The sequence below is a fragment of the Leucoraja erinacea genome, chromosome 9 (assembly GCF_028641065.1).
Source record: "Leucoraja erinacea ecotype New England chromosome 9, Leri_hhj_1, whole genome shotgun sequence".
Taxonomy (NCBI): domain Eukaryota; kingdom Metazoa; phylum Chordata; class Chondrichthyes; order Rajiformes; family Rajidae; genus Leucoraja; species Leucoraja erinaceus.
The window spans coordinates 37,511,408-37,518,510 of NC_073385.1; the positions used below are offsets into that span (position 1 = coordinate 37,511,408).

Here is a 7,103-nt window from a genome sequence, read left to right on the forward strand (position 1 = left end):
AAAAAATGTAAATTACTGTTTCTACCACTATAATTGAACTAAATCCTAGATTTACTCAAGCTAAACTCAAATGCTAGAGGTACGCAGTTGATCAGGCAGCATCTGTGAAAGAAATGGACAAACTGTGTTTTAGTCAGGATCCTTCTTTTGACTTTCACAGATGCTGCTTAGCTCGCTGAGTTTCTCCAGCACTTTGTGTTTTGCGCAACATCCCAGCATTTGCAGTTTGTGTCTCTAGATTATTATCGTTTTCTCACATTCCCCTGCATCTTTTGCCTATAACGTTAAAACACTTAGCCCTTGGTTCTTGGATAATCTGCTTGTGGAAACAGCTTTATTTATCCAATGGCTTTGGCTTTGAGAACAATTCTAATAGTGCCTTTGTTTACCCTATCCAAACTGTGATGTCTTAACCTCTGTTAAATCTCCTCCATGTTCCAAGTAGAACAATCTTAATTTCTTCACTGTAATCCTGGACCTGGAATTACGTATCTGCAAATCTATTTAGAATAAATCTTTCAAGGGATTTACTCAATACTTTCTCTAGGGTCTTTACATCCATCCAAACAAAATATGATCTCAAGAATTGGATGCAATACATCATTTGTGATATATATATATATATATAATATATATATATATATATATATACCCACAATCCCTTATATTTGCAAACTGCCAATTTGCATACAGCTTTTTTGCCGCGTTCATTGATTTTGCATATATTACTTCACAACCATCTCAATTAAATTACATCTGTTCATTCTGCCAGCCTGTGTCCCCTGTTACCATCCTCCTCGATATTTCCAACACTTATGACATCTGTAACTTTTGAAATATTACCCTTCTCATCCATTTCTAAGTTATTACCAGAAAGAAAAAAGCAGCAATTCAAGCACAGATCCCTGGTGAACAGGTGTGTCTTCCACCCTCTGGTCAGAAAAATAAATCATTTGTATTCTGCTGCTTTAAGGCTAAGTTCAACTTTGCTTATCAGTCTGCTATCGGCCATCATGACATGCTGCAACATTTACATCCAGATTCTTAAGGTCTTGAATTTAAAACTTTATGCTTTTTAGGAAAATTAACTGTCTAACAATTATCTATATTAACATTAATCTACAAATCATATAAGCTTTCCCATTTAATAACTCTTCTGCATTGACTATTCCTCCTAATTTCATGAAGTCTGCAAATAAAGAAACACGGATAATGTTGACATAGGTCCAAGGTGAGATTACCACATCCCTATCTTGCCTCTCTGAATTACTATGCTATTTGATTCCTATCATCTGGGCAGCTTGCTATCCTTTCTGTAGACTCCGAAGTTTCACAACTTATTATGTGGCACCTGACCAAATGGTCCTTTGATAATCTGATAATTTTGATAATCTGTGTCTACATCCACTATATCTCTTGAAGAATTCAGCATGATACTTCAAACTGAGTTATTTAAAGCCATGGTTCTTTGTCTTTTAAAAAAAATATTTCTCACTGTTTTTCTATTTGTTCTCTTGCGAGAATTTCATAAATTTTCTTACAACTGTAATGGTCTGACTGGAACGTATTTCTCTGGCCACGTTCCACTTCTTCTTAAATAGAAATATGAATTAACTATCAGGCCTTACCATTATTCTGATGAATTATTAATATATAATAGTGCCTTCGCCATCTCATTTCGGTCTCTTGTTAAATTGGTCCCTTACCTAAAAAGACCAAAGTAGACTCGCCAGGCTAATTCTTGGGAAGTGAGTGGTTTACTATCTAAAGATGCTAGACAGTTTGGGTCTATAATCATTTGAGTTTAGAATCTTGTTCAGACATACAAGAACCCAAAGGAGCTTGACAGGATAGATGTTGAGATGTTTTCATTACTGAAAAAGTCACAAATTGGATAATCAAAGCCGAGGGTGCATAACAATTTCTTCTTGCCTGTCATATGTATTAACAACTTGGAGGCGAATGTGTAGTGAACAGTGAAAAGGGTCGTCTAAGATTACAACAGGATGTAGATCAGCCTGGAAAGTAGGCAAAGGAACGACAGATGGAATTTATCTCAGGCATGGGAATTGGTGCATTTTGGAAGATTAAACCTAGATTAAAATTGCACAGTGAATGATAAGGCACTAGGGAGTGTTAAAGAAGAGGGAACTAGGAGGTACAAGAGCACAATTCTCTGAAAGTGCCAACATAGGTAGACAGGGTGAAGAAGGTATATGGCATGCTTGCCTTCATCAGATGGGACATTAAGTACAAGAGTTGTGTTGTTATGTTACAGCTTTACCAGACATCGCACCTGGAATGTTTCATGCAGTTTTGGTCACATCAAATAATGCAATTAAGCTAGAGAGGGTGCAGAAAGGGTTTACAAGGATGCTGCTGGGAATGGAGGGTTTGGAATTATAATGAGAGACTGGGTTTCCCTGGAGTGAAGGAGGTCGAAGGATGGCCTTACATCTATATTACTAAAACTCTGTTCTTGACCGGTTTCGGCTTTCTGTGCTGCGGTTTCCAAGAGTACGCCGTCACCTACGGCTGTCATTTTTGGCCACCTCGCTCAGAGCCCCCCTCCGCCGTGTGTGTGCCGAGGATTTTTCCCGTCGATGAAAATTGACAGAGATATTAATGTTTTTACAACATTCCCCATTCTCTCTGCTGCCCCTGCTGGAGGGAGGGGGAACAACTATAAAACCAGGAAGTGGCGTGCCTCAATCAGTCTCTGCAAGTGGTGTGCCTCAATCAGTCTCTACAAGTGGTGTGCCTCAATCAGTCTCTGCAAGTGCTGTGCCTCAATCAGTCTCTGCAAGTGGTGTGCCTCAATCAGAGCTTTGAATGACACTGACAAATGTCTACAGCACTGTGAGTACCCTTAATTTGGTTTGAAAATGAAAATATGGTTAGAGGTAAAAAAGCACTGCCTGCAAATAGTTGTTTGGGTTTGGGTTGAAGTAAAAAGGCACTATCTCTCCACCCCACCCCTCCTCCCTCTCCTCTCCCCCTTTTCTCCCCCCCCCCTCTATTAGTGGGAAGGGGGGTAGTTAGTGTGTGACGCTGCATGCCGCCTGCCGCCTCCCCCCCCCCCCCCCCACAATCACACGTTGGGGGAACCGACCCAACGGGTCTGCACTTGGTCTAGTAGATTTATAAAATGAAGAGTCTTATAGATAAGGTGGATGCTCAGTCCTTTTCCCAGGGTAGGGAAACATAATGTTCAAGGGTTTAGGTTTAAGGTGAGAGGGGAAAGATTTAAAGCAGACCCAAGAGCAATTCCGGAATTGGAAGGGGCAGGTACATTGATAAAGTTTTGAAGACATTTGGCAAGCGCATTAATAGGAAAGATTTAGAATAGTATGGGCTAATTCTCTATTGGATGGCAAACGAGACAGCTCAAGAAGGTATTTTGGTTGACATGAAGGTGTTGGGATGAAAGGTGCATTCCATGCTGTATAAATCTGACTGAAAACCCTTGCTATTCTCTGCCACAGAAGGCAGTGGAGACCAATTCACTGAATGTATTAAAGACAGAGTTAGATATAGTTTTTTGGGCAGGAGATATGGGGGGAGAAATCAAGATATGGCGAGAAAGCAGAAACGGGATTCAGATTTTGGATGTTACACAAAAAAGCTGGAGAAACTCAGCGGGTGCAGCAGCATCTATGGAGCGAAGGAAATAGGCAACGTTTCGGGCCAAAACCCTTCTTCAGACGTTTCGGCCCGAAACGTTGCCTATTTCCTTCGCTCCATAGATGCTCCTGCACCCGCTGAGCTTCTCCAGCTTTTTTGTGTAACCTTCGCTTCTCCAGCATCTGCAGTTCCTTCTTAAACACTTCAGATTTTGGATGATCAACTATGGTCATATTGAATGGCCTACTCCTGCACCTATTTTCTATGTTTCTATGTATATGTAGCAATATGTATATGTAGCAATATTGTGGTCCATTTTGTTTTCCCCCAATTCTATTCTCAACCCCACAAAATCCATCTTTGTCACACTCAAGCCCTTTTTAATTTATTATCCCAAATGTTTTGAAAATATTTAGGTCTCTTAACTCTTACTTGACCTCTTATATTTTATAAGTAACTCCACGATCAAATTCTTCTTTATTCTTACAGGATATAGAAATGGCTTGTACACAATATGTTCATCACCTTTATCCTTTTGGCCATTTTTGGAGGGATCTTTGAAATGTATTATTATTCCATGTTTGTTACTCATTTTCCTAACTTGTTTGGGTTAGGTAGTAATAAATCAAAAGTTACTGTGTAAGCTAAGTGTCGGGAAAAGTGTTAAAATCAAGCAATTATAGCATGGAGGAAGTTGTTGGGGGTCGATCAGACCAGTTGCTGTGCATTTTGGGGAGCTGTATAACCATTAGAAAATCTCCACAGGACTACTTAACACTCTATTTTGTAATGATATATCAATGACATATTAATTCCTAACAATGTATCCACTTTGCTACCATGGCACTACAAGGCATCTGAAGCAAACATCTGAGGCTGCGAGGTGCCTTTCAGCCCCAAGGTAGAACTTAGTCCAACAATAAAGGTGACATTATTGTTAGAATAAAACCTCATCAACCTCAGAAGGCCCAAACCACCACGATCAGTTAAACACTTTAAAATGTCATTACTGATATGTAGAAAACGGAAATTGTTTGTACAAGTTGAATTCCACAATTAACAATGAAATAATTAACCTGATTAATTGCTGTACTGAGGTGAAATGCAAGTGACGGGGGGGTTAATGTTGGCTAAGATCCTAGGAGGATTCAGTTATTCAAATCACAGTTGCGGATCACCTAGTCAACGAGTTTTCATATATTAGCCTCCTCGGGTGCAAATAATTGTAACGTTCACTAGATTCTGGCATTAACAGCAACTCACCCTGCCGTGTGTGCGAGGTGTGTATCGTCAGTTAAAGGACGCCAGTCTGCATGTAAACATCTGGACCACAAACCGAACGGTCCCGGGTTGGGGCTGCGGGTGTCCCGGGCTGGGAATAGGGTGCCCCGGTCTCCAGCAACTCAGTGCCGCTGACAGCCGAGTCCTCGGTAACTGCGACGTTTCGGCTCCGCGGTTGTGCCCACTAAGCTGTATGTGTTATATACGATAGCGTGAACGACCTACCTCTGAGAATCCAGGGACCGAGGACTTCCTCCTCCTCCGCCGCCGCTGTTACTGCAGGAACCGGCTCCACTCGCCCGCTGAAGCCGTCAATATGGCGGCGGACTTTGCCACGTCGAGATAGGAGCGGCCGCTGCTGGGTCCCGCCTCAGACGCGCCGCATAGCTACAGGCTGGGGCCAAACCGAGCGGCGGCCTCCACTCCGTAGAGAAAAACACAAGTTCGGTGCAAATTTCGTGCCGCTTCGCAGATCAGCTAAATGCCGCCGACGGAGCTACCCGATCCCTAGGAAGACGTACCCTTAACCCTCAGCGTCATAGGCCAAACTATGGGGCTGCCATCTTGCGGGTTGGTCCTACAGGGACACCCCTACCTCTCCACATTCAACGAATAGGAATCAGATGCCCCTCTTGGGGCAGCACTCAATACTCTTATAGCCTGTCAAAATAAAAGCGCAACATAACCAAACAAACATTCCGACAAGTGAAAGAGTACTTCACCTCCTGAAGCACATAACCCAAACCCAGATGCCTAATGGGCATAGTAATTTTTTTTTTAAAAACAGAGCTAAATCGTTCTGTTAATGTTGCTCAGCGTTGAGTACAATGACCCACTGCTGAGCTGATTAAAATAAAAAGTAGACACCTGCCACTCCTGGAATATGTATCAGCTGAAGAGAACTAAAAACAGAACTAGAAATGTATCAAAGAAAAATAGAAAGTAAGGTTGAAATTACAAAGGTGTTAGCCCTGCGAGAACAGAAAAAAAGCTACATTTGAAAATGAAAAATAAAAAAAGTAACCGTAAAATACATTTAACACATTTTGAGATAGGAAATGAAACAAATAAGAGGAAAATGTATTTATCCAGCCAAGCGTAATGCTGTTTTTTTGCATTCTCTACCCAAGAGAACCGCGGAGGTCAGTCACCGAGGAAAACTGGCATGTCAATCACAAGGAATGTTCAAGTGAGAGCAATATATTTTCTAATATTAAACAAATGAAGAAAGTGGAGGAAAGAAGGAGGAAAGATATGTTTTAATCGTATTGAATAGTGCATCGAGCAGGGGCTTCAAGCGAGATACCAAAAGTAAGACTAATGTCCCTGTCCCACTTAGGCGACTGCAGGACACTTTGCAGTCGCCACATGTTCGCGGGAGGTTGCAGGGGAGTCACCTTCATGGTCGTGAGGAGTTTCAATTCCAATCTAATGTAAATTAACCACATTACTCTGCCAGGTGATAATCAACCTACTTTGGAATTTCAGCATCTTTTAAAACAATGTTTTTGAAGTTTTATTTTATAAAAGATTTTAAATTGTTTACATTTGTTACAAAAGCCACCAATGCTGTAAATATGGCAAATATAATTTACCTTAAAAAGTACCACCATTAGATAAACTATGCACCTGCATTACTAGATCCTTCTGTTCTACAACACTCCCCACCATTCACTGCAAAGGTCCTGACTTGATTTGACTTGCCAAAATACAACATCTTGCACTTTTCTACATTAAATTCCATTAACCTTTCCTCAGCCCACCTGCCCAACTCTCCATGCTCTTATCTTTCAATCAATCAAATTCGCTGCCACCTCTGGCAGCATGCTCCAGACGTAAACCATTCACTGGAAACCCTACCCTTCAGATCCCCTTTCAAACTCCTTACTGTTTAAACCTGCCCTCTTGTTTTTGACAGCATTGGGGGGGGGGGGGGGGGGGGGGGGGGGGGGGATTCACCCAATCCATATCTTTCTTAATCTTACTTTGTGTATTAAGCCTACACTTGAAGACAGCTAGTTATTTCAATGGAAATCATAACACAGGAACAAGATAAATGAAATACTTATCCAACCCTGGAGTTATTGTAAATGCTTTGCTGCTTGAATTCTAACTTGGTTCTTTATTCACCTCACTGAGACAGTTTGTAATGGGTCATGTTTAACACTGCTCCCAAAGTGAAAGCTGCTTGGTCACTA

General features: G+C 41.3%; 1 protein-coding gene across 1 annotated transcript in view; it reads right to left on the bottom strand.

The window, feature by feature from the left end:
• The window catches only part of sec23a (Sec23 homolog A, coat complex II component), a 44,998-nt gene extending 39,494 nt beyond the window's left edge, over positions 1–5,504 (bottom strand). The window contains exon 1 of the mRNA XM_055640553.1: positions 5,131–5,504. The gene's annotated coding sequence lies outside the window, so the exon portion shown is untranslated. The remainder of the gene's footprint in view (positions 1–5,130) is intronic.
• Between the last annotated feature and the right edge of the window lie 1,599 nt (positions 5,505–7,103).